Here is a 27,885-nt window from a genome sequence, read left to right as displayed (position 1 = left end):
GGTCATCTGGCCTAAGCACCGCCCACCTGGCACATTCCTGGTTGCTGCTCTTTTTCCCCACTTAGCAAGCCCCACCCACCTGGCGCCTTCCTGGTTGCCGCTCTTTTTCCCCTGGTCCCTTCCTGGCTGCCACTATTTTTCCTTACTTAAGGAACCCTTAAGGAGACTTCTGTGTCAGAGGTTCTCTAACAAACAAAAAACAATTGTCTAAAGCCGAAAGAAGAAGAGAGGCATGCAGGTTCCCTCAGTCATGAAACGTGTCTCTGCCATGAAGCTGGTCAGCCTTAGTCTCGCTCAAGAAAAGCCAATGATATGTTGTTTCATCTTTTGGTTTGCTCTGCTGAATAATCTCAGCAACCACCTTTTGATCGTCTGTACATTACTGAAGTGAGGTGTTTGTCATGGCAAAACATTACCCCAGCGGATCCATATAGACTAAACATGACTGGAAAGAGGATTGAGGCGTGTAGGACTCGGCTTGTAACACGATTGCAATCCAAACAGATGTTGCTCATCTGGAATGCCTGGTGTTTAGCCATGAGGTGGAATAAACACATTGGAGGATTGAGCCTGTCAATCACACTCTGTTTGCCAGAAGGCTGATTAAAGTGGCAGGGTTGAACTTGTAAACGGCAGGCTTTGCACCTGAGCTGCCAGTGTAAAATGTGAGAAGTAGTTTAGGAGCCATCAGAGGTTAACACACCACTTAATGATAGTGACTTGATGACTGGTACTTTAGCATATATGTTCTTCGAGCTGGCCCCTTTACTTCACGGGGTTGTCACACGTTCATTCCTGTGCATACAAAAGACAATTAACACACGTGAAAGAGATGCGTGTATTTATTCTCCCTGCACAGCCTTTCTGTATGCTCATCATAAATGCCACTGAGTGCACTTTTTGTGTGCAGTCTGCTTCGTGTTAAATCTATGGTGGGTGAGGTTCACCATGGATAACAGCGACAGCATTATTTTGGTTGGCTTTGTGACGCTAGATTGCGAGGAAAGGCTTTAGAGAGCCAGTGTTGACACCTGTTTCAGTTGGTCCCCCTCTCACAAACTATGCAATATTGTGAAATCACCCATGTTTCAGCTTGTCGGCTAGTCCGTCCTCTACCGGAAATATGAATGCTATGGCGCGGGAGCTTAATCTTTCCAGAAAGCACACGCCGGAGCAATGCAGAATCAGAAGCCATGTTAATTAGAGCGTAATTGGATTATTGAGATTGCAAACTCTTTGGTGTGCAGCCTCTCCAGCGCCTGTGCTCTGGTATCATTGATAACAGCCAGTGCCAATTGTAAAAAAAAAAAAAAAAACGATCATTTCAATGAGGCTTCGAATGCTGCCTGTTCCTCCCACCCACACGAGTGCCGAGCAAGCGTGACGCTTTTCGTCTAATTACAGTTTATGTAGATCCGACCGGGAGGCGAACCTTTGGCAATGGGGCGACCGTACAATCATGCACTGTGCTGTCACTTCCAATAAATAAACTCAGAGTTCAATATTCGCAGTTAATGAAAAGCTAGGATGACGCACCAGCAAACGCTGGCGCGCAGATAGATGTTTTAATGCCAGAGGCTGAGATGTCGCTAATTAGTCCTGCAGAGAGTGGGGAAGTCGGACTGAAGGATGTTTTGGCAGCGAGGCTGCGGTAGTAAATATCCCTGTATGTGCAGGAAGAGAGGACATTGGTGGTGTCAGTGTGAAGAACTGTGAAGCAAGTGTATGCCGTGCTCATCCGACTTCATCAATTTCCATCGCAGTTTATTTTGGGAATTAATGCCACAGTGATGTGTACCTTGCCAATGGTTTGATCGAGCCATTTCTCGATTAATAGTAGATTGCAGGAATCGCTTTGGCAAAAGGTGTCTTTCTGGAGCGCTGTTCCATGGAGACACAGTTACATGTAATTGCACTGTATTCTTATCGCCTACCTGAAAGTAGGGTGGGCAACTTTTTGATATCCTTTTGCGGGATACTTGTCCACAAGGTGGCGATGACGTCACAGCGTCATTCACGTTTGGCCCGCCTCATTTGCAATTTAAATTTGTTAATGGTTCTTAACACCTGGCTTAATTGCAATGCAAATGGTTTGCCCTTGGGAGGTGATAGTCAAGTTTTTTAACTGCAAACATGACCATCACTACCCCAGGAACAATGAAGACAGGTGTCCGAGCGTTAGCAGGTCGACCTGCAGGCTCAAAAGGAGCTGATCGCGGAGCCGCCCAGAGAAAGATAGCGGCAGGTGGCAGTGTCATGGTGTGTAGACGGCCACTCCAGTTTGCAGAGTGGCTGTGTTCCACGCAGGTTGTCCCAACTTGCTCTCTCCCAAGAGTTACAGTCTGGGGAACAAAGCAAATCGGGACAACCTGCGTCCCGAACAGCCTCTCTGCAAACTGCAGGACAGAGTGCCCAATTATGGGACAATCCTGCCAAATACGGGACAGTTGGCCACCCCATGTGAAAGTCGTCATGCTATTTAAGAGACAGATTTGTTGACACTTTTGTGAAAATTGTTGCTGTAAAAAGCATTGCATACTGATGCCCTTGGGCTTGTGCGCTTTACAAATGTAAAAAATAAATATATAAAATACTATACACCTATACACAAATCATAGGAACACGCTTCAAGTCAATACAGTTGGCTATGTTTTCCTGTTAAAAAGACCGCCTGCAGAGAGGGGCAGGCGGCAGGCTAAGAGAGGAGCAGAGGAAATGGGTATAGACAGGAGTGAGTGAAAGGGAGAAAGGAGTGTAGGAAATGGCTGGTGTGGAAAAGAAGAGGAGAAGAAGAGAAACCCAAGGGTATTGTCCGATGATATACAGAACGGGCAGGAAGGAAGCAGTGATGCGCAAAGGGAGAGAAACAGTCATCATGGACACTTTATTCATATATGTTCTTAAAATTCACAACAAGACGTATGTAACCAGTGCAAACTGTCTGGAAATGTTTACCTGGTGTCTCCACCGGGACAAGCTGACATCAAGTAAAAAACTGAGACTGTAGAGAGAAGTCATGAAATAGATATCTCAGGTGACTATATGCCACCTGTGAAAAGCTCTGTAAGTGGCATCTTAAGTAGTCATCTGAGAAATTATTTTTACTGGATGCAGTTGTGTCATGGGGTTTTTGAGACAGTGGTCTATATGTTTATGCATTTCAAGGAAAAGGGATCCAAATGGGACTAGGTGGTTGCAAAGCCAAACTCCTCAAGATGACAAGGGCGCCACTGGACAGGGTGATCGGAACGTGAAACAAGTGTATACTCAATAAACAATATTTAGTCATTGTCAGATACAAATTAGAGATGTTCACCCGCAGCATTCCACCTTCCACCCTCTATTCCCTGCTCTTCCTCTGGCCCTTCTGCAGCCACCCCTCCTCCCTCCTTCTCTGCCTTTCCCCTTTTTTCTGCTGACAAGGTTTCGAGACAAGTCCGATCTATGAAAGTCTCGTCAAAACAGGTCCACCCATGCTCCTCCAAAACCATCAAGGACCACATCGACTCCTTGGCTCCTGCCCTGGCTGACTTCTGCAATCACTCCTTCCCCTCTGGAGTCTTCCCATCCCCCATCAAGCACTCCCTTGTGCACCCCCTTCTTAAGAAACCCTCCTCCGACCCCTCCTGCCCGGCTAACTATCGCCCAATCTCTATCACTCCCTTCCTGGGCAGGCTCCTGGCGAAACTGGCCATCTCCCAGCTTAATCTCCATGCTGAATCTGTTGGTAGTCTTCACGACCATCAGACTGGCTTCAGAGCTGCCAGAAGCACGGAAACTGCTCTCCTGAACATCCGTGAGGACCTGCTCTCGAGCCTTGACTCAAACACTCCTTGTGTTCTCATTTTGCTTGATCTCCCCTCTGCCTTTGATGCTGTCAACCATACCATCCTGCTCAACCGTCTCCGTGATAACCTGGGTATTACTGGTCAGGATCTGGCGTGGCTGTCCTCTAACCTCTCTCCCTGGCTGTTCAACCAGTACTTGGCACTTCTTGCCCACCGCATCGCCGCTCTCTGCCCCAATTTTCAGTGCTATGCGGATGATACCCAGCTCATTTTCAGGCTACCCTCGGCTTCCTCTTCTCCTTCCCTCATCTCTAACTGTCTTTCTGCTATCCAGGAATGGTGTGCCGCCAATGACCTCTGCCTTAATGCCAGTAAGACTGAGATTCTACTCATCGGCACACCCAATCCCTCCTTCCCTGCAGCTCTCTGGCCGGCCTCTCTTGGCCCTCTTCCTGCTCCTACCTGCAAGGCTAAAAACCTTGGGGTCATCTTTGACTCCACACTCTCTTTCTCTCATCACATATCTGATGTCTCTAAGAAGTCACACTACCAGCTTCACCTCCTCAGAGGTATCCTTCCTTTCCTCTCCTTCCCCCAGAAGCTCACTGTCTCTAGAGCCCTGATTCTCTCAAAGCTGGACTACTGTAACAGCCTCTATCTGAATCTGCCTGCCTCTACTCTCCGCCCTTTGCAACTCATCCAGAACAGGACTACAAGACTTGTCCTTGGCCTCAAGCCCAGGGACCATATCTCTCCAGGACTGAAATCGCTACACTGGCTCCCAACTATATGTACGCTATTACAAGAAAGGTATTATACAGAATTATTAATATACGGTTTGTTTCAATTGCTGAATAATTTCCTTATATATTAGTCAGTTAACGTGCTGAAAAATACATACATGTATGTTTTTACTAAATGTGTCACAACATTCAGTTTACAGCTTTATTCAGTATAGTAACGGTTTAAAATCTCAATGCAAGTAAAACAACATATTCACATCAATATATTTTTTTAAAATTTAAAATAGAGTGTATACCAGAAACAGCCTATAGGCTAAAAAAGTGTCTGAAGGAACTGGGTCTATGGATGACGCTGAACTGGCTCAAGCTCAACGGCACAAAAACTGAAGTCCTGGTTGTGGGCACTTCACCCCTCATGTGTTCTGGACGGCTAATTTTTGTCCCCCGTCACTGGGCCCCCTTCCTATACCCGTCCCATCAGTTAGGAACCTGGGAGTGCGCTTCTCGGCTACTCTGACCATGGACGAGCAGGTCGGAGCAGTTTGCAAATCAGGTCATTTTAAACTCAGGGTTCTCTGCAAAGTTCTCCCTTTTATCCCTTTAGGCAGTCAGGCACTGGTTGTGGGAGCCCAGGTCCTCAGCGTCCTGGACTACTGCAACTCGCACTACCTGGCTTCTAAACGCTGCAGCCCGGTCCATCCTCCATCCACCCTTTGGAGCCCATATGACTCCCTTACTGAGACAAATTCATGGCTCCCTGTTGCTCAGCGCATCCCATTTAAGTCTATAGGCCTCATTAAGAGGTTGGAGGTAAGGGGTAAACGGCGCTGGTAAAAGTGTCGGTGCCGTTAACCCCTTACCTCTGCATTACGAGTTCCTTTAGCGGATCCCGCTAAGGGCGGCTGGTTTTACCAGGCGCCATTAGCGGGAGCCGCTAAAGGACCAGCATGCTAATAACGGACCCGTTATTAGCATGCTCCCCATTCCCATTGAGCCCTACGGGGACTCGAATGGGAATGGGGATGGGTTCCCTGAATGGGAAATACTGGGTCCTCCAAGGTTGGAATGGCCCGGTAATTCCCCATTCAGGGAACCCGGACTCGGTATGCGGTAAGGGGGTAGCCATGGCGCTAATAGCACCATGGCTACCTCCAACCTCGTAATGAGGCCCTATGTGTATAGTACACCAGGCTTTTCATGTATCTGGAGCAGAATATCTGCAAATACAATTTGCACCCTTCGCTCTCTAACTACCCAGCGAGTGGTTGTACCTCAGTTAAAGCTGGCCTGTGCTTTCTCAGTCGCTGCTGCGAGAACGTGGAATGACTTTCCCATTCCTCTATGTGACATTTCTAATCACCTCACCTTTCATCGAGGATTAAAAACCCTGTTTTATTTAGCTGCGCTCCATTCTGCCTTGCCTCCTCTGCGCCAAGATGCCTCCGGGTGTATGTGCGCTTTAGAAGTTCCGATAACATAACATAACATTACATATACTTTTTCCCCCAATCCTATTTAACTGTTGACATGAACTAATAAAGTGAGCTGATTTAATAGTAAGTGCATAAGCTTGCTAAGAGCGCATTTACAAGGGGACCAGATCAAATGTGGAGAAACTCTGAGTTTCTCTAGAGTATATGAAAGGAGCCCAAAATGAATGATCTTCTTTATGATCTGAACGGTGAACAGCTGGGCCAGCTACACCTAGGGAAATATTCCTGCCTCTAGCGAGATTATGAACCTCAGCCCCATGTGGAAGTGCTGCTTGCAGATCTGGACCATATTCATTTCAAAGGGACCTGCTAGAAAAGGGGTGGGCAGGCTTTGAGGAGACATTTTCAAAGGCGGCTTTTTGATCACTCACCATTATCGCATATTTACCCATACAATATAGAGCTATATTCCTACCCCTCCCACCTTTTGTCCTGCCCCTATGTACCTGCTTCTTACTATGGGTTTCCCTCTTTCTCTCCTCCTTTTCCCCCAACGTATTTGTCGTCCTTCTATTTTTTCTTTTCAAACTCCGTTATTTTCCTACTCGCAGTTCAAAATTAGATAACACCCTGGCGGGGTCACAATACGCCAACTCCTAAGACAAGGGTTAGGTGCCGTTCGACCGCTATTGTGGTGAAGGGGGCAGTATAAATGCTTTATAACAACATAACATCTGTAGAGACAACTGTGGAGGGAGGCAGAATTAAAGAGCAGTTAGAAGGTGAGTGACTACTTGTTTGCATTGTTTCCATTTGATCCAACATGATTATCTGCAGACATAGGTCTCGGGGTATGAATGACTATGAATGGTTACTGTCCAAAGGGCTTTAGAATCTACCGATCTCCTGCCAGGGTTCAGTTTATGAAGAAATAGCACTGCCCATTATTCCGAATACTGGTTAGGAGGATAGTTCAGGGGCCACGCGTTCGTCTTGGAAGCAAGACGAGGCAGAACAACACAGGTTCGATCCCCGGGTCCACGCTTAGAAACATCTGGGTATTCGGTGCATTATAAATAACCCATTACAATTACAATTAGGCCTGTTAACAGTTTAAATACCCTTGAAAATGGGCGAATGCATGCTTAGTCCAAAAAGGTATTCTTGTTTAAACCATCTTTGAGGGAGAGAGAGATTGCCATCTTGAAGAATCAAAAGCATGACTGCTGGCAATAATATGATAACCAGAAGACCCACTGCACCACTGCAACTGCTGATGCAAACCTCTTGCAAGTGACTTTGGACCTCTCCCATTGATTGGGAAGAGCAGAAGAGTTTCCCAGGACACAGATATGTTGTGCATTAGTCTTCAATAACAGGACAAACATTGAATGTGGATCTGATACTCTAAAAATATACTTCTTAAATCAAAAGTACTATCTCCAATGTCGTACAGTGATGAGCATGTAATTGAAAATGCAGCACCTTTGAACAATGTAATTCATCAGGATCCATGGCTAAATTGAAGGAGTAAAGCAAAGTAAAAAAAGAAAACATACATTACATATAATGGTGTGAAGCAAATACAAATAGAAGGTAGCTCGAGAACAGAAAACAGATTAAAATAATACTAGATAAGAATGTTGAAGAGAAGGTATTTTGGCTTTGTAGGGGGGTCAGTCCATCAAGTTGACATAAGTAACTTAAACAAAGTCAAATGAATTTAAATGTTCTGCTTTCACACTATCTGGAAATTGTCATGTCTTACTCAATTGTGGTTAAAAAAGGCAAAGTAAACCACTGTCAATATATTAAGTTTGAAAAATACTCATACAGCAGACAGCGCCAAACTTATATCCACAGTTTACGTTTTATTCATAATTGCCCTTAGTGATAACACATATTTCGGCTCATTCATAAGCCTTTCCCAAATCAGGGCTTGTTGCATAGTGAAAGTTATTCTTCTTCCTAGTCAATGTCCATTGCATTAGTTGTAGAATATGTGAAAAGTCGCTGGGTTCAATCCCGTTTGATGATTGAGCCGAAACACGTGTTATCACTAAGGGCAATTATGAATGAAACGTAAACTGTGGACATAATCTTGGCGCTGTCTACTATCTGAGTATTTTTCAAACTAGCTAAGAATGCTATTTCCATAAATAGTAAAAACGAACAAATATTTCTTCAGCAGTTCAGACAAAGAAGGAAATTGGACCCTTCAACTAACAAATCCTTCCATGTAAATAGAACACTGTTTTTTTATTTAGAATAAGGCTTACAAAAGAACTCTAGTAGAAATGAAAGTCTTTGGAAATAAATACACCTAAAAATGTTTGCACAATCATTTGTTTGAAGATGCTCCATACATACCGCACCAAAATATGTTTTAATGGGGAAAGCTATCAAAACAAATCAGATGTGACTATCAGATCATATAATATGATTGTTATTTTATAGCGCGATTAATACCAGGGACCAGTTTCTAAGTGTGTGCCCAGGATTTGAACCTGTGTTGCTATGCGTTGTCTTCCTTCCAAAACAAACACATTGCCCCTGATCTACCCTCCCACTAGATCGAGGGTTTGAAGTTAAGCATGGTAGAATAAATTAACGTGCGCAAAGAAAACAGTGTGTTATAAACAAAAGAGGAAAGTCAGGTGTAATTTCTTCTGAATTGACAAACTTGTCCTTCAATGGGATTGATAAACTCCACATTCAATGGATGTGGTCTTGTTTGTGTAATTTTCACCAGCAGTTGTGTAGACCTTTAAACATGAACTAACATGCTACTGTGGTGGGAGCCCCTGTTACATCTCAGTTGGAATATTGTAACAGCTTGTTGGCAGGGGCCCCAACAAACATATTCAGAGACTGCAGAGGGTATAGAATGCAGCCGTTAGACTGGTCTTTAGGATTTCGAAATCCACACCATTCACAGGTCTGCGTCGGTCTCTCCACTGGTTAGCAGTGGAGGACTGGATACAGTTTAAAATCAGCTGCATGATCTAAAACTATTTGAACAACCTGCACCAGGATATTTGGTGGACAAACGTAAGTGGTATTGTCCAACTCATGCACTCAGATCAGTGGATAAACTCCTGTCGGCTGTCCCACCCACTCAATGTGTATTTCGTGGCGACTGCAGATTCAGTGTGAATTGGCCAAAACTGTGGTCTTCCTTTGGAAATCAGAAAAAGTAGACTCCCTGGCATTGTCCCCAAAAAAAAAACTTAAAACATTTCTGTTTAAATAATGGTTGCATGATATCTTCTTAAGAGGCTAGTTGACACTCTTCAGGCTAGGACTTAATATCCTACCCTTAGACCCATCTGCACCTTGATAGGAATTGGTTCGTTTAGTGCGCATTACAAATACCTCAATCAATCAATCAACACTTTTCTCACTTGATTTCACAAAAAAGATAATATGAAAAGGCAGGTTAAAAAACAAAAGAATATTGGTCATTGCAAAATGCATGGATTTAAAGGACTACACTCTTTCCCTCACAATTCCTCCCTCAACCGAACCCACTCTGCTGCACCCACCCTGGATGATCTCATCTCATCACATATCCCTCTCTCCAACCCTCTTGAAACTCCTCTCTCCAGGTCTGACCATTCTCTCCTCTCAACCCCATCCTGAGCTCCCTGACCCCCAGACAATGTATCTATCTGCATTGCAGTCTCCTCCTCTCCTCTCCTTTTCCCTCTCAGGTCCTATGCACCGCACTTGCCTCCCACTTCTCCACTAAAATTCAGGACATCCTGCCCTCACTGTCGCCTACTCCCCTCATGACCCCCCCTCTTCTCCTGCCTCCCTTGTTCCCCCTACCCCCTACTCTCTCCTCCTTCTCTCCCATTGCACTGGATGAGGTCTCTAGAGTAGTCCGCTCTATGAAATCTCCTCCAATCAGGTGCTCCCCTGCTCTTCTAGAACTATCAAGGAGAATATCCCCTCTCTTGTCCCATCCCTTGCTGACCTCTGTAACCAGTCCCTCTTTCCCAAAATCCCTCAAGCACTCTCTTGTGCACCCCCTCCTAAAAATGTCATCTGCAGCCCCTTCATGCCTGGCTAACTATTGCCCTATCTCTATAACCCCTTTCTTGGGCGAACCCATGGAGAAGTTGGTCATCCCTAACTAACCCACCACACCGAATTGACTGGCTGCCTCCACAACCACCAGGCTTCAGAGCACCCAGAGGCATGGAAACTGCTTTCCTGAACACCTGTGAAGACCTGCTTCTAAACCTGGATTTTACTTCTCCCTCTGTTCTGACCTTTCTTGATCTTTCTTCTGCCATTGATACAATCAATCATGCCATCCTCATAAATTGTCTCTGTGATACCATTGGCATCATGGACGGGCGTGGCTAACTTCCTTCCTTTCAAACTGACCCTCCCAAGTGAAATTGGGCCGTTTACTTTTCTCCACCTCACTCTCTACCTGTGGCATCCCTCACTCTATTCTATCGCTGTGGCTCTTCAACATCTACCTTGCCCCCTGTCCCACTTGATCTCTATCTTCTCTCCTAATTTCCAGTGTTATGCTGATGGCACTCAGCTTTCCTTTAAGCTTCCATCCTCTACCACCTCAACTTCCTCTCTTATACCTGACTGCAATTCAGGCCAGGCCCTGTGCCTTAATGCCAGTAAGACAGGGATCCTTATCATTTGGACACCTGCTCCCTCTTTCCCCCGCAATCTCTGGGCTCCCTCCTTGGATCCCCTCCCCTCACCCTCTTGTGTGGCAAAACATCTTGAGATCATCTTTGACTCCTCTCGCTCCTTCTCTCCGCACATCACAGACCTTGCCAAGAAGGCCAACTTTCAGCTCCACCTCCTCAGAGGCATCCTCCCTTTCCTCACCTTCCCCACAGAGGCTCAATGTCTCCAGAGCTCTGGTTCTTTCTAGGCTGGACTACTGCAGCAACCTCTTCCTCAATTTGCCTCTCCCTTCCCTTCGCCCTCTTCAACTAATCCAGAATAGGGCTGCGAGAATTATCCTTGGCCTCAAGCCCAGGGACTGCATCTCTCCAGCCCTTAAATCCCTCCACTGGCTCCCGATGACCACAATGATCAAATTCAAGACAATGTGCATCATCCACAAAGGCTGTCTGAGGCCTGTGATCTCTCTACACCCAGCTTTCTCTCCCTAACTACCTCCCTGCTAGAGTTCTTTGGTCCTCTAGCTCAAACTCTCTGCAGGCCAGACGCTTTTCCAAGCAGAGAGTGGGAGGTAGATCCCTTTCCTTGGCAGGAGCCTCCCTCTGGAATTACCTCCCTGCCCCCCTCAGACGTGAGCCTGATCTTCTTAAGTTCCAGAAACTTCTCAAGACTTTCCTTTTATCCTCCTCCTTCCTTCCCCCCTCCCTTGCTTATTGTCTCTCTGCAGCTGCGACTGGTGCTTGGTCCCTTATGAGTCTCACAGGGACCAGTCACCCCACTGCATCCCTACCAGCACTTGCCCCTGGGCACCCTTCCTGGACTTGCCTGATTCCTGTCCACCTCATCCATCTCATGCACTTCCCCTCTTCTCCCCCGCACCCTTCACATCCCTTCCCCCTTCCTCCACCCTCCCTTGCACTTTTGTTCCCTGCACTTGCACAGTAAGAATGTCACAAGGCCTAGAAAAGCCATTACTGGTGATTTTTCCTAACGCCCCCCACCCCTTTTGTCTTGTGGCGCCTAGAAATACGTGTGTATAGGTGCCATGCAAATGTCCAATAAATAAATAAAAAATGCAGGTTCATTCCTTGGCTTGTCTCGAAAAAAAAAAAGAAAATGCAGTTGTGCAGTTGTCAGGACAAAGACTGATATGCAGAGATATTTCTCCTCTGTGAAAGGGACAGTGAGCTAAAGACTTGGTTGAGACTCTCCCGGGGGCCATCCACCCAAGAACAGGTCAATTGGCTGTGTCCATTCCGGTATAGAGACTCCCAGAATCCCTTTGTTTTGCAGTTGTCAGCTACAGCATGTCAAACAATGTCTAAATAGTTTTTGACTAGCTTCAAAAAGGTTTTATGCCGGCACAAAGTATTTGAAATAACATACCTGCAGTTAGTGAAAATCAGAATTATTTGGAGGCGTTTGCTTTGCAACCAGTTCTTCTTTTTTAGGTGACAGTTAAAATAAACACCAAGGGGGTCATTGCGAGGTTGGTGGTAGGGGTTTAATGGGGCCGGTAGAGCTGCCAGGCCCGTTAAACCCCTACCGCCGCATTACGAGCTTTGCTCGCGGGACCCGCAAAGGGCGCCTGGTAAAATTAGGTGGCCTTAGCGGGTCCCGCTAGCAGACCAGGGAGCTAACAACAGGCCCGTTATTAACAGGCCCGTTGTTAGCTCCCTCCCCATTCCCATTGAGCACTATGGGGACTCGAATGGGAATGCGGATGTACCAGGTCCGGGTTCCTCAAATGAAGAATTACCGGGTCCTCCAAGATTGGAATGGCCCGGTAATTCCTCATTTAAGGAACCCGGACCCGGTACCCGGTAAGGGGGTAACCATGCCGCAAATTGCGACATGGTTACCTCCAAGGTCGTAATGACCCCCAATGTCTCATGTGACATGACTCCATTTAAGACTGTTTTTACCTATATCAATCAGTGCATCAAGTAATCCTGTGACTTGTGTATGGTGATAGCATAGGCAGAGCACAACAAAGGAAATCGTGCTGTTTTCACAAGCATGTTTTTAGAAATTATATAATATCTAGAGGTTCCACCTACAAGATGATCCCTACTAAAGAGAGATACTATCGTGATCTAATTCCACAAGAACATACTCAGCTGAAGTACTATGTGAAAAGGTGACAAAAGCAAGGATTCTAGACCAATGTTCACATTCAAGTTATGTCTTAACATAATTTGACATTTTGTAGGCGGTCCGATAGCATAGCGAGTAGTGGTCGCTTTGACATCTGTGCAGAGCCTGCTGATGCAGGTTCGAATCCTAGCAGGGCCAGACTCAGCCTTTCATCCTTTTGAAGTCGATAAATGAGTGCCACACACCGTGGTTAATAATAAGCAGCTCTCAGATACCTGAGGGTCTGTAGCGCTATATAAATGCTAAATCATTATTATTATTACTATTATTATTCTAAAAAGTCTCCAAACAGATTCTAACCCGTCTGTTTTAGATATACATGTTTCCAATTGCAATAAGCAAACCTTTGCATTTTTACATAATTCTGTTGCCATTGTTAGTATAAAAAATAAATAAATTGTATTTCATCAATGTTTTCCTTTTTAAAGCTCATTGTTACAGTACTTAATTGATCCCATTTTGCGCCAGCAGACATCAAACAAACACATTCATTGTTTTTGTGCAATAAATCCAGCTTCACTCGAGGACCAATGCATCCATCAAGATATGTGTTTGAAATGAATCTACTTTGTAGAGCTTTTTTGGAACCATTATCAAGTATTTCAGAAAACTGACTAATAGCGGTCACCTCAAATAAGCGGAACCGGAAGTAGCGTCACCGCACAGGAACGGGAAAGAGCACAGCGGCCATCTGTAACCAGGACCCATATCACCACCACACCTGTTCCAAAATATACTTGCAGCATATTACAATGCCCAGGGCAAAAAAAGGTACTGCGTGCTTGCGCAAGGAGCGCTTCTCAGAAGAAGAGCTCAACATACTGGCAGATACCTTGGCAGAAAATGGGGATGTTGTCTTCTCCAATGACATTCGGCGACCTGCACTGATGTGGAAAAAAGAGATATGGGTGGAGGTGGCGCGGAAAGTGAGTGCCATTGGCACCACCCCACGCACAGTGAAAGATGTCCGGAAGCGCTGGGACGACCTGCACTTACACGTCCGTAACATCATCTCTGCTAACCGTTGCCAGGGGATGGCAACAGGTGGTGGTGCTGCCTCCCCCATAAAGATGACTCGCTGGGAGGAGACCTGTGCGAGCACCATCAGGATGGAGGCAATCGAAGGAGTGGGGGATATGGAGCGTGGAGCCCCGTCATCGGCTGATACAGGTAGGTGTCCCAAATGAACCACTGTAAAGAATAACACCATGAGGTCCCCCTGAACTGACAGTGCAATGATGCAAAGCATGGTCAACCAGACACATGTTCGCAAGACTGCCTACAGGCAGTGCACAGCACCATCTTGTCCACATGCATGATGCACCCCATATATGTTTCATCCCACACGCATCCCTGCATGACCCCCCCAAAAGGCAAGCAACCCGTATGTCACTACCCCAACGCCAATTAACTGCCATTCCATAGAAATGCAGCTACCCCAATGCATGCCTGATGCATGTAAACCCATCACTAATGCTCTCCCTCTCTTGGTCCCCCACAGGCACACAATCTGAGAGTTAAGATCAGGACCCCTGGGAGGATGCTGCAACACCAGCCAAGAAGTCCAGGGGCATGGAGGGAGCAAACCGTCCCTCAACATCCAGGGGAAGAGGGCAACCTGGACTACTGCGCAAGCCCAACACAACCCAGGAACCTACAGCACAAATGTGCATAAGGGACACTGCCACAGCACCCACACCAGCCACATCCACACAGGAGCCAGTGGCTGAAGGCACGGTATCCACTGCAAGCAGTACTGTCTGGGAGACAGTTGCCACGGCAGCTGTGTCAGATGATGAACAACACACTCCGACACCCAGAACACCTACTGCTACAGGCCCACAGTAGTCACCCCAACTCTCCCCACCCAGCAATCAGTATGCCAAAAGCCATGAGCTGTCTGTGATGGAATCATGGCCAGGGAGCCTCAGCCCCACGGGAAGCATGCATGAGGCCCCAACCATTCTGCATGCACCATCAACATCTGCCAGTGTCCGGTACAGGCAGGAGGGGATCAGGGCAATACAACAGCGCCAGGAGGAGCTGACAGGGCTGGTGACCCAGCACATCACCGAATGTGGCCAGTCAAGGGAGGAAATCAGGGAATGGGCAGCATCCCTCATATCTGCCATTGAGTCCCCTTCCCAAGACATATGTGGCGAATTGGTGGCTGTGAGGCAGGTCCTCACCCAAATGGTGGCAGCATTGGAGGCCCTGCGTCCCACACAGGTGGTTGAACAACCAGGCACCTCCTCAAATGCCAGCTCCAGGCAGACCAGCCCTCTGCGTAGGTCTGGGTGGAATTTGCACAGGTCAGACAGGGGTCCACCCGATGCTGCCAGTGGAAAAGGGGTGTAGGTGTAGCCTGCCATTCCGAACTCCTGAAGACTAATGGTGCATGCAAGTGCACACCATGTGTGGGGAAGTTGAGGGGGGAGGGAGGGGAGAGGGTGTGTGGGGAAGTTGAGGGGGGAGGAGGAGGAGGGAGAGGGTGTGTGGGGAAGTTGAGGGGGGAGGGGGACAGGGGAGAGGATGTGTGGGGAAGTTGAGGGGGGAGGGGGAGAGGGTGTGTGGGGAAGTTGAGGGGGCAGGGGGGAGGGGCAGAGGGTGTGTGGGGTGGTGGTCTTGTGCACTTAATATGTTATAATTCTTCAATACACCTGTTGTGAAATCAGAATTCACATGAGCGGACATTGCTTATTGTGTACGTGTGCTTTATTGGTGAACAGTCTACAGTGTCCATGTCCTTGACACACCCAGTGCCCTGAGTCCCACCTCCATGTCACACTCCGCATCCATGTGTGCTAGAAACATTGGTTAATCAAAGTCTGATGCACGGCACGTCCCTCCTGTGCATCGGTGCCTCCCTGAGGTGCAGCGCCATATCCACCCTCCTCATCCTCATCGTCAGGTGGTTGCAGTTCAGCGTCAGGGGGCAGATGCATATTCCGCCTGATGCACATATTGTGTAGCATGACACATGCCATGATGATCTTGCCCACCTTCTCATGCCCGTAGAGGAGTGCCCCACCGGACCTACTGAGGCAGCAAAACCGTGCCTTCAAAAGGCCAAACCTCTGCTCGATCACCACACAGGTACGTGTATGGGCACGAATGTAGTCCCCTTCGTACCTGTTCTGTGGGTTCCGGACAGGGGTAAGGAGCCACCTCTTCAAGGGATAGCCAGCATCACCTGCATGTGTGCAACAATGGTAATGTGTAAGTGGTTACATCAAATGGGACGTTTATCAATGACACAATAGCATGCATTTATTTCCTGTTTGCATCCTCATATCCATGCATGAATGGAGCTACTCAATGGAACTACAGTGGGTGTATCCATCTGATTGACTGGTGTGTGTGCCATTGTCTAGTGGGTGCAGAGGTGTCCTATTCCTTATGAGTACTCATGCACTGTGGTTGCCCACGCCGATTGTTCCCATGTTCTAGGTGAAGTGTATTTTATTGTATGTTGTTATCCTGTCACCGTTGATGCCAGACTCTAGATGATCTCACTTTCCGCGCCTGATGTTGCCATGCGGTATGCTGGACCTCTGTGTTGGTGTAGGAGTGGGATCATGTATTTTGGCCTCATGTGACTCCTTTGTACGCATTTATGGACATCTATCCTTCTTGCAGATGTAAATAGCTCATGTGCATTGGCCATACTGACAACATGTCGCTGCATTGTGTTGCAGGGGCTATGGTCTGATTATGTGCAGTGTACATGTTGATGGCTGTTGAATGGTTGCAGCAGTGCCTCATTTTCATTGTAGTGCAGCTTACATCTTGCATTTAGGTGTCAGGTGTCAGGTCCAGTCTGGCCTGGTTTAGGGCATGAGCATGGTCCATCCTCACAGCTACTCTCAGCCAGGTGAAGTATGCACCCCCCCCCCTTCTCAGCCAGGTGAAATATGCATCTCTCCCCCCCTTCTCAGCCAGGTGAAGTATGCATCCCCCCTTTCTCAGCCAGGTGAAGTATGCTTCTCCCCCCCCCCCCCTTCTCAGCCAGGTGAAGTATGCATCTCTCCTCCCAATCATCTCCCCACATCACAATGCCATGAGCATGACAAGCAACTCACTGAGTAGCCAGGAACGTTGCCCTGCGTGTCGCTCCATGTAGCGTGGTATGGTGGAGTTCTGCATGACCATTGAATCATGGCTTGATCCGGGAAATCGGGCACAACAATGTGTGATGATCTTGTTTGAGTCACTTACCATTTGCATGTTGATGGAGTGATACAACTTACAATTCCACATGGGTGCAGTCGATGGCAACGATGCAACCTGGAAAGCCTGCCAGTGAATGGAAGCCAACTTTGGTGTTGGAGATCTCCTGGGCTGTCCGTGGTAGCAATATGTGGTCGCCTGTGTGCTTCAGGAGGGCATTGAGCACTTGGTTCAGCGTACGTTAGAATAATGGTTGTGATATGCCATGCATCTGCCCTACTGTGTGCTGGTAGGTACCTGTGGCCAGGAAGTGGAGCACAGACACCACCTTCAGTAGAGGGGGGATGGCGGTACGGATGTGTATGAGTATGGTAATGTCGTTATGTATCATGTCCACAATGGTGATGATGGTGTCCGGGTCCAGACGGTACAGGGTGTGGATCTGCTCAGGGGTTAGGCTGAATGGACTGGCTCTGATTTGAGGGATTGGGGGCTGCCTGTGTGGTACGACTGCCTGCACTGGTGGTGCATGCTGTGCCTGCCTCACCCTCCTTCTCCTCCTGCGTCTCCTCTGTGCTGCCTGTTGTTCCTGCTGTAGTTGTTGCTGGAGTTCCTCTGCAATCATGTCCTCTACCCCCAATATAGCTACTAGTATTGGTATCATTTTGGTGTGTGACTGGGTGTGGGAAGGGGTGGGGTGTGCTCCTTTTGTGCTGGCCCAGTCTACATTGCCTCCACCTGTGCTGATTGTGTGCACCTGTGGCAGTTGGGAACACTGCACATGGCCGTTTACGGGTGGTTCGCGATGGCGGTATTTACTCCATGCTGGTAAGGTACTTTTCGGGCTTCAGTAGGCCGTTATTTGCATGTCTGCCTGACTTATGTTCAGCTCCTGTTTACGCCATGCTGCTATTGCTGGCATGTAGGGTAGCGTGCCCGCGCAAATGCTGCTATTAGAGGTCTCGTTATTTACGGTGCTGGTAATAGCGGGTTGGCGGGTCATAATGGTGCAGAGCGGTAAGCGATGCCGGTAATCCTTTACCGGCATCGTTTTTCCCTTACCTCCTACCTCGTAATGATGTGTCTAGCTTGCTGCTGCATAAGATATATCTAGGCATGGATAAGAAAACCTTTCACTATTCCAGCTTTTCTGCTAGCATACATCAACAAAGATCAATATTGTACACAACAGCTCGCTCTAGTCTCATGTATCAAAACACACAATATTGTTCTTTTACTTTCTAATATGTGTCCATTTGCTCAGTGTTAATATTGAATAACTTGTTATCTAAATCCATATCTAAATTGTTTGCTTGTCTCATAGCATGTTCTACTTCCTTCATCACAAGTTGAACATTAGATTTGTACAAATGGGTCATCAAGAGCATTCTGACAACCTTGCAAAGCAATTTGACTCCCTTCATGAGAGCCATTTGCAGTTTCTGCTACCGCTAGCTCTTCTTGATGATTTTCCTCCTCTTGCATTTATACATAGTTTTGACACATATTGTAAACAATGTTTACTTTTTTGTGTTCAAAGGCTCTTTCAGAAGTTCCATAAATTCAAGTGACGCTTCTTTGTGATATCAAGGTAACAACAACTACAAACAAAAATGTAAAACAATTCTTTTTTCTTTGCAGTTTGTCAAATTTTCACATATTTCATGAGAGACCTTTTTTCCTGTCTCACCAGACAATCATAACATCTTATTAATTGAAAACAGCCTGCTTTCACATCACCTTTCACATTGTGGTATAAGTAGTGCTTGGCTCCTTCATACAATCAAAGGTCCTCTTAGCTGTTATCACTCTTCTTGTTAATGAGTGTCAATAAAATTACTTTTTAGGATATCAGGATTGAAGCATCGTTAAACAATATTGATATTCCGGATATACAGAGGGTAACTAGTGAGTTGATCTGAGGCTTCTAGCACATCACACACTGTAGGGAAACCTAATTCAAATAAAAGATGATGAGCAATGCATCATGTTAAAAACAACATGTAAACTGCACCCTATGCACTGCATTTGGAAAACATACATGCAAACAAAATGGGCAATGTATTCCAGCCACTTAAATAAAACTGTAATTAGCAAGGCCCAAGATGTGTGCAACACATATGCTGTGTTCATATTCCTCCCGAATGTCACATGATCGTTTGACTTTTCATGACAAATGACTCTAGAGGCTGAGCCGGGGAATACCCCCAATGTAAGCCAACTATCAAAAAGGCATTTAGCGCCTGTTTGATAATTGCTCCTACTTTACTGTCAAATTGTGCTTAAAGTGTTTATCTAGAATCTGTAAGACACAGAACGGATCCAAGATGGGCAGGAATGAGAGTCATAAAACCCCTAAGAACTTAAAATTTCAAAGGACCTTATCAGTGACAGGCCTTTGGGTTATTAATCCAATTCTTTCCACTCTGGATCAACAACACCAATAGCAGACATTCTGTAGTGGGCAGAAAAACAAGCTGCATGCAATGTGTGTAAAATGAGAACAAACTGTGTCTTTTAAATGGTATTTTTTCTTTTTAAATGTTCAGCTTGAGATGCTCTATTTGTTAGAATTAAAACGGAATTAGGGTGAGGTCATTTTTATTTTTCAAATTAGGCAATTTTGTATTTCATTGCACCTAAACAGTGCATATCAGGGTATATATGTCCTAGTGATCGCAGTTACTTTGAGATGAGAATACAATATATATATAAAACTAGAAGTGAGTTAAATGGACAAATCTGTAAGCCATTAACCAATTATGCTATCATGATGAAAGTTGTATTGTTTGATTCATGTAAGAGAGAGACATTTGGTTAGCCGATTAGTAAAGTGGTCATATGTTTGGAATTAACTATTTCGGAATGTTAAAATGTTTAATGCAAGAAATCTCTGAGATTACATCACATCAAATGGGAGGGACAATGGGCGTAGAAATTACTACCAACAGGATACCCCTTCAGTAATTTGCCCAATGACCGCAGAGGGGTATGTCTACTGTGATGTCACTTTTGGAACACTGACCAATCACATTCATTGACCAATTAGATTTGGGAAATTGTGCACACCTCTAAATGGTGAGGTTTTTGAACTATAAAAGATTCAAAACACACTCACTAGCGAGACTCACTTGTTCACTCACTGAATGATGAAGAGGAAGAAGAATTGATAACAACAGGCAGGAGAAGGAATTGATTACTCTCCTTTAGTAAGTAAGACCTAGTAGGAGTTAATGTTCCAGGCCTTCTTCAGAGGGATAGGCCACAGACAGGATTTGGAGAAAAGCTGATCCCATCTTGCTTACTAATGCCCACCTGTTCCTAGAGGAGGATAATTGAAACAGTCCATTTGAGAGTGACCACCTGTTTGTGAGACAGCCAAATGAAATTCACATGTAAGTATAATTTAAAGGGACATAATCCTTAGTGGAGTGATATTATAAAGGGAATTATGTTAAATTCTGACCCTGTTATTTGTTACTACTGGGAGGTGGTAATATATAAATTAATTGTGCATCCCAAGAAGAAATGGAATATTTCAGAAGTGTATGTGCTTCTGGAAAGATATATATATTTTATATAGTAGGTCCATTGTGTGTACATAGTGAGCTCTCCTGACGTAATGACGTCTAGCAAGGAAGAATCATTAGAGGAGTTAAATGGACATCTCACTGTGTTGATACGAACATGCCTATTAAGTAAGAGGGTGGTATCTATTTGTAATTAAGGGGAAGTAGAGAGAATTGGATACGCTGGGTTGTTCAAATTAATTCATTTTATTTTAACAACTGAAAGTCTTATCCTGGCCCTTTATACATTCCAGTCAATGGTGCATGTGACCGGGGTAAACACAACATATATGTGGTGATGTGTCGGTTGCAAAAGTCTTTATTTCTATAACTGTAGCATTTAAAGGTGAGATTAATAGTGTGTTGATTATTTTTAATCATTTTTTAAATGTTTTTTAATATCATATTTTATTGATTTTGTAACAAACATACAACATCCAAACACCTTCCCGCCCCCCACCATAGCCCAAGTAGGCTTGCTGCACCCTGCTTTTTGTGCCACTTCATAGTCAATGTCGTAACTGTGTAGTTCTTGCTATATTTCCCCTTACCCTCCCAGTCGCCCTCCTCTCAAATGGATTGAGTTCTCAGTTCAGTCCCTCTTCCCATTTCCTCCAGGTCTTGGCAGCCTTAGTTGGGCATCCTCGTGCTGTATATATTCTGTGTTCCCTTGCAGCACAAATGTCCATCTCGGCCGACCACTGTGCTAGAGTCGGGCACTCCAGGGCTCCCCACTTTTGTGCAATGTCTCTTTTTATCAAGCCCATCACTGTAGCTAGAAAAATACCCTCTCATTTGTTCGAGACGTTTTCGTCTGGGACTCCTAATAGCAATGTTGCGGGTTCTACCGCCACTGTGCGGCCCAGGATCCTTGTCAAAGTTTGGCAACATTGGTCCATAAGGTTTTAATCTGGGGGCATTCCCATAAAAGGTGGATAAAGGTGCCCTCCTCTCCCCGGCATCTCAGGCAGTTGGGATCTTTTGCTCGCCCCCAGCCGAACAGAGCCGCACAGGGATAATAAACTCGGTGGAGTATATTGAGTTGCACTAATCGGATATTGGAGTCTATTGCGATTTCTCGCGGGTGCATATGGACTTGGATCCAGTCCTCAGGTTCTATGGTACCAACATCCCTTTCCCACTTAGTTTTGAGGCTAGTCAGCTCCGGAGTAGCAAACGCATTTATGGATTTGTATAGGATGGATGTGACTTTGGTGGGGATGTATTGTGTGAGTAGGTTGCGTTCCAGGGGCGTGCAGTCAGTTTCATTGATAAGTGCCTGCTGGTGACCATTGAGTGCATGTGCCAAATGTATATATCGATATCGCTCGGTCTCGGGAATTTCAAAGTTATGTTGGAGTGTCTCGAATGGGAGGATGGAACCGTTCTTTATGACGTCACCTACTGTGGTTATCCCAGCCTCCGCCCACCGAGTCTGTTCGACTAATTTCGGCACTTCTGTGAGCATTTAGTTATGTCATAGTGGTTGCACCAGTGTTATCCTGTTCCCCCAGCCTATATGAGTGTGTGCCTGCCTCCAAGTGACCGTGATCGGTGTTGTTGTAGTTCGTGGAGGGGGTCTGGGGAGTTTGCGGTGCCTATGAAGCAAATCATTGGGCAGGTTTAGCTGGCTAGCCCAGTAATAGGACCTAAGGTGAGGGAGTCCGATGCCCCTTTCCCAGACGGATCTTTGTAGCGTAGCTAGCTTAATGCGGGGTTGTCTGCCTTTCCATATCAGTTTTCTGAGGAGGCGTTCAGCTCGGGTAAATTCTGTGTCTGGTATCGCTAGTGGGGCATTTTGCAGGACATATAGGAAGCGCGGAAGTGCCATCATTTTAAAGAGTGCTGCCCTGCCCAGAAGTGTGAGGGGGAGGAGCATCCAGTGTTTCACATCCTCTGCGAAGCGATCAGTTAGTGGGTGCAGATTACGGGGCACCTAGTCTACAAGATTGCCGGAGACCCAGATACCCAGGTGATGAAACCCTTCCCTCTCCACTTGATATGGTGTGTGTCGGGGAATCGCCACGTTGCCTCCTTTAACTAGAAAAAGAACCGATTTCCCCCAGTTTACTTTCAGGCCGCTAATGTCACCAAAGGCAGACAACATCCAGGTTATTATCGGGCATGCATGGTTTGGGTCACTCAGGTATATTAATAGGTCATCCGCATAAAGGGAGACCTTATCTTCTCGCCCCTCGGCCATCGGAACCCGTGCCATGTGGAATTCTGTCGGAGCCATTGGGCTAGTGGTTTAATTGCCAGGGCAAAGAGGAGGGGGGATAGAGGGCAGCCCTGCTGAGGACCAGCCATTTACCCTTACTTCTGCTTGTGGGGTTTTGTATAGAAGCCAAACCCATTTAAGAAACGTTTCCCCAATGCCCATTGCGCCTCATTGTTGTCCATAGGCTTTCCCGTATCACTGAATCAAACGCCTTCACGAAATCAATCACAAGGAGGGCGAGTGGTGGGTCGAGGGTTGGGGCTCGCTCCAGGAGTAAGTGGAGCCACTGAAGATTCATCCTTGTTGACCTATGTGGCATGAAGCCACACTGGTCAGGGTGGATTAGGGAGGATATGGCCGACTTGAACCTGGTGGCTAGTACTTTAGCTAGAAATTTGGCATCGCCATTGATAAGCGATATCGGCCTATATGAAGTACATGGGTCGGGGGGTTTACCTTGTTTGGGAATAACCACGATGCTGGCAAATCGTAGGTCCTACGGAAGACAGCCTTGTTCGCTGGCCGCAATGAACATCTTATGAAGGGGGGTCGCCATCTTGTTTCTGCCTAGCTTCTTCAATGTCTCGACTGGGAATCCATTAGGACCCAGTGTTTTCCCAGATTGTAGTTAGGTCATGGCCTCTGCGATTTCATTTTCATTGTTTTTCATCATTGACCTTTTATGGACTCATAATTTATTTATCTTTAAATTGATTCAATTATTTCTAATTGATTAATATATTTAAATTCTGTGAAACCCTGTGTGTTTCTTGCCCCAAAAGAGGAGGGACAATGTAAGGAATCAATTTTATTAAATTAGTGGTCCAAGATTCATACAAATGACTTTATTAAACAAAGAATATTGGGTGTGCCTAGTTTTGGATGGGTGGAAAATTCCCCTGAATCAGATTTCCCCTGATTAAAGCATCCTACAACTCTATGAGGGTGATCATTTTGAAGCCAAAGCTGAGACCGTTTTTACTCCCAATTTGTCAGCTGACAAATCAGCCCAAACCTTTTGGAATTGCTCTTTTCTGCTTGATCAAGTAAGCTATAACATAATGTGCAACAGCAATTTTGTTATCATCTACTTTTTGATTATCAATGTGTACATAACAGAGAACATACAGAATTCTAATCATTAGGAAAATGTATCTTTTGAAGTTATACATATGCCGTATACACATTCTTAACTGATTTGCCAGTGACATTATGTTGGACAGAAGAGAGGGCACCATTGGCTTGGAAAACCAAACCTGCACTTTTGTCTTCACTTTTATATTTATAACAGCAGTATTTGCCATTCTTGTGGGCCTGAAATTGTGATACCTTTGGCCGGAACTCAGCATTGTTGCCTTCTTTAAGAGTAGCATATGTGACATGCATTTCTATAAATTCCATTACAGAGCTGTCAGGGAATTTTGCTAGCATCTTGTGTCTACAATAGCAGGTGAATGTGGGGTTTTACATAAGAATGATACTCTTGTCTCCAGAAAATGTATTCACCTATACCTTATAGAGAATTTCTTTATATATGGACTGCAGAATAGCTGGAAATTAATGCCGAAAGAAAAATGAGACAACATCACTGCTCATTTAGTGTCATCAGCTGTACCCCTTCTATATTTTGGTTACTTTCATGAATTACATCTGCAGGACCATACAAACCACACTCTGCACAACTTAAATTCACAAGCGAAGCGGGAGGACCTACATTGCATGGTATACACTGGATGTCTGAATAGTGTTTGTACCAATATTCTATTGATCCATGCATGCTGACATGGATGCTGGTTATCTTTGATTCTAAAATCTCATCATTTTCATTCACCTTAGTCACAATCTGACATGTTGATAAAATGCACCTGTCTAAAGAGTGTTAACCATTCAATAGAAGAGAATGAAAAAGTAAGTTTTTACAGTAATTCGAAACTGTTCTATTTTTGTACTTTATCTGCAGTCTTCATAATACTTTCATATACAACAGTATTCTGAAGCAGCTCTTTGGCAGCCATCCAAATGTAAAGCTTTCCCAGTGGGAAAACCCATTGGGAAACATTTGACATCACTGAAGGAGACCTTAAACAAATAGATAAGTCACACATATGTTTGTCAAGAAATGGAACAAATACAGAATGAGCTCACTTAAAGTTAGTTGAAGTATAATTTCTTAGAGAATCAAGGTTGAAAATGTTCAAAGCTGTCCTGGGAGCCTGCTGACTGAGATTGTGCCCCAGTGTCGAGTTATATTACTGGTACCGCTTGAACAAACAGAACATTTACTACATACAATATATGAATTGGTGAAGCTGTGATGCTTTCATTTTCAAGCTTGATGTGTGACTTCAACATACCATTTGATATTTGTTTTTACTGTTCGTGGAGTATTTATCAGTGTACTTTTAAAAAACATCTAATTGCTGGAAATGAAGCTACAAATGTTGGCATTTTTTTGTTTTACTCTGGAATTTCGTTTACACAATGACTCAGGGCTTGTAGATTTGCCTTTCTGCTTTATGTTAGATATGCTGTGGTTTATGGAGTATAGATCTTTTTCCCTCTCCGTGGTATAAATGTATTTAATCCAGCCGTTACACTAATGAAAATTATTTATATATTTTTTAGATTGTATTGTGTTTAAGGTAATAACGCAAGCTCCTTCTATTAATTAATGTTCATTTTTGTTTTTTACTCCTTTATTTTTATTGTTAGAGTTGCTTTGATATCTATTTTTTGGTTTATTCATGAGTCACTATGAGGAAATTACAGTGCTGCTTATGCAGATTTTTGAGATTTTGTTCTGCAATATCGACAATACTACTTTGGTGGTGTTTGTTCATGTGTGCTTAATACTTTTTTACACAGACGTGTTTTTCCAAAATGTTTATGCTTTGATTTGATCCTTTTTTAATTTTATTTTATTTTATGTTTTTTATTTTACATTCGTTGCATTGGTCTGGGGTTTGCTAAGAATATTGTTTAAGTCTTCATCTATGGGTTGAAGAGGTTGTATGCTGATAAGGGATTGGGAGGAGTACCGGGGGTTCTTGGGTTTTTTCTAGTACTTGTTGACGTTGGATCCATACTTCTGTTTTAGAGGGTGTGGAAGGGTTTGTTATTCTAGTTTTTGCAGTATTGTTGTACTGGTATTCTTTTATTATTTTTTTATTATTGTCTCACTCAAGTCTTTGCAATGCCTTCTGGAAAGGGAGACCTTTTGTCTCTCTCTTCTTGGAATGTTAAAAGTCTTACCAATCCAATCAAGCGACAACTAATTTTCAATTGTTTGCATGATATGCATAGCGATGTTTATTTCCTTCAAGAGACACATCTGTTAAAGGCTGAAGTTAATTTGTTACGAAAAAGGTGGGTGGGGGATTTTTATGTCTCATGCTATTCCTCTAAGAGCAGAGGAGTGGCAATTTTGGTGTGAAAAAAAGGCCCGATTAAAGTGATACATTCACGCTCAGATGATGAAGGCAGGATCATTGCACTTTTAGCAGATATTCAAGGGGTTAAGACAATTCTTTGTAATGTCTATGCTCCCTCCTCAGATGATGGATCATATTTTGGTAAAGTGGCTCAGATGTTGCAAGATTATGGTTCCCCGAATATTATTCTGGGGGGGATTTTAATCTGGCTATTGATCATAACATGGATCGAAGCGGACCTCGTACAAATCTGAGAAGGGATCCTACATTTTGTTCATTTCAGTCAGTTGTATCTGAATTAGATTTCAAAGATTGCTGGAGAGTACGTAATTCAGATTTGAGAGAATACACCTTTTATTCTGGATCTCATAATACTCATTCCCGTATTGATATGTTTCTCACGGCGGGGTCGATGACTTCGAACATAGCAGGTTGTGAGATTGGTAGTATTGCTGTTACGGATCATGCACCAGTTTTTTTGTATGTGAAGCTGGAGTTCGATACTAGCAGGTCGTTTTTTTGGAAAATGAACACCTCAATTTTACAAGATGAGGAAATTGTGGATACGATTAGATCTGAGGCTGATCACTTTGTTGCGGAAAATAGAACTTAGGTGCTCAACGTTAAGACAGTCTGGGAGGCCTTTAAATGTACAATGTGGGGCCTTATTTTGGGGTTGTCTAGTAGCAAGAGAAAAAATCTGGTGAAGACCAGTCTGGATTTAGACAAACGTATTAAACTGATCTCGATTGATTCATTAAGCGACCCTACTAACTCGGAAAAGAGGTTGGCACTTAGAAGACTGCAGAGAGAATTGAATGACATTTTGAGAGTGAAATCTGAAAAAGAACTTACAGGTTGAAATGCTCATATTTTGAATATGGGGAAAAATGCGATCGTTGGCTTGCCTATAGAGTGAGACTACAGCAATCGGAAATGGCGATCACCTCTGTAAAGGGGACGGACGGTTTGGTGACATTTGACCCTTGGGAGATTAATGGGGCCTTCAAGGAATACTACATGAAGCTATATCAAAATGAATTGGGTGTCAATGGTCTGGATGAGTCTTTTTGTGATGGTTTAGAAATTCCTAGAGTGGATGATTTGGAAAATTCGATTTTGAATGTTGGAGTGACTGTTGATGAATTGAGATCTGCAATTGGAAAGCTAAACTCAGGCAAGTCTCCTGGGCCTGATGGCTTTCCTGCCGAGTTTTATAAAATATTACCTGATTCGGCGGTGGAGCTTTTGCGGGATATGTATACGGAATCTAGAGAGGTGGGTCTTCTTCCGTCTTCTACCAACCATGCAACTATATTGGTTTTTCTTAAGAAAGGTAAAGATAACAGCTTGACTTCTAGCTATCGTCCGATCGGCTTAATAAATACGGACAACAAAATATTGGCGAAGTTGTTAGCCTTACCCTAGGATCATTTATTAGTGATCAGTCAGGTTTTGTTCAAAGATGTAGAACATCTAGTAATATGAGGAACTTGTTGATGACGATGACACATGCCCGTAGCTTGGAAGTGTTCTCTCTGGACGCGGGAAAGGCATTTGATCGAGTTGACTGGAAGCATCTTTTTCGGTCGTATGTGCTATGAACTTGGGAGAGGACTTTATAACCTGGATTTCCCTGTTATATGCATGTCCGACGGCCAAGGTTAGAAGAAATGGCCAACTATCTGATTCTTTTGAGTTGCAGAGA

Source organism: Ambystoma mexicanum, chromosome 5q, assembly GCF_040938575.1.
Source record: "Ambystoma mexicanum isolate Mex_15411 chromosome 5q, UKY_AmexF1_1, whole genome shotgun sequence".
Taxonomy (NCBI): domain Eukaryota; kingdom Metazoa; phylum Chordata; class Amphibia; order Caudata; family Ambystomatidae; genus Ambystoma; species Ambystoma mexicanum.
This window is presented reverse-complemented; position numbering follows the sequence as displayed.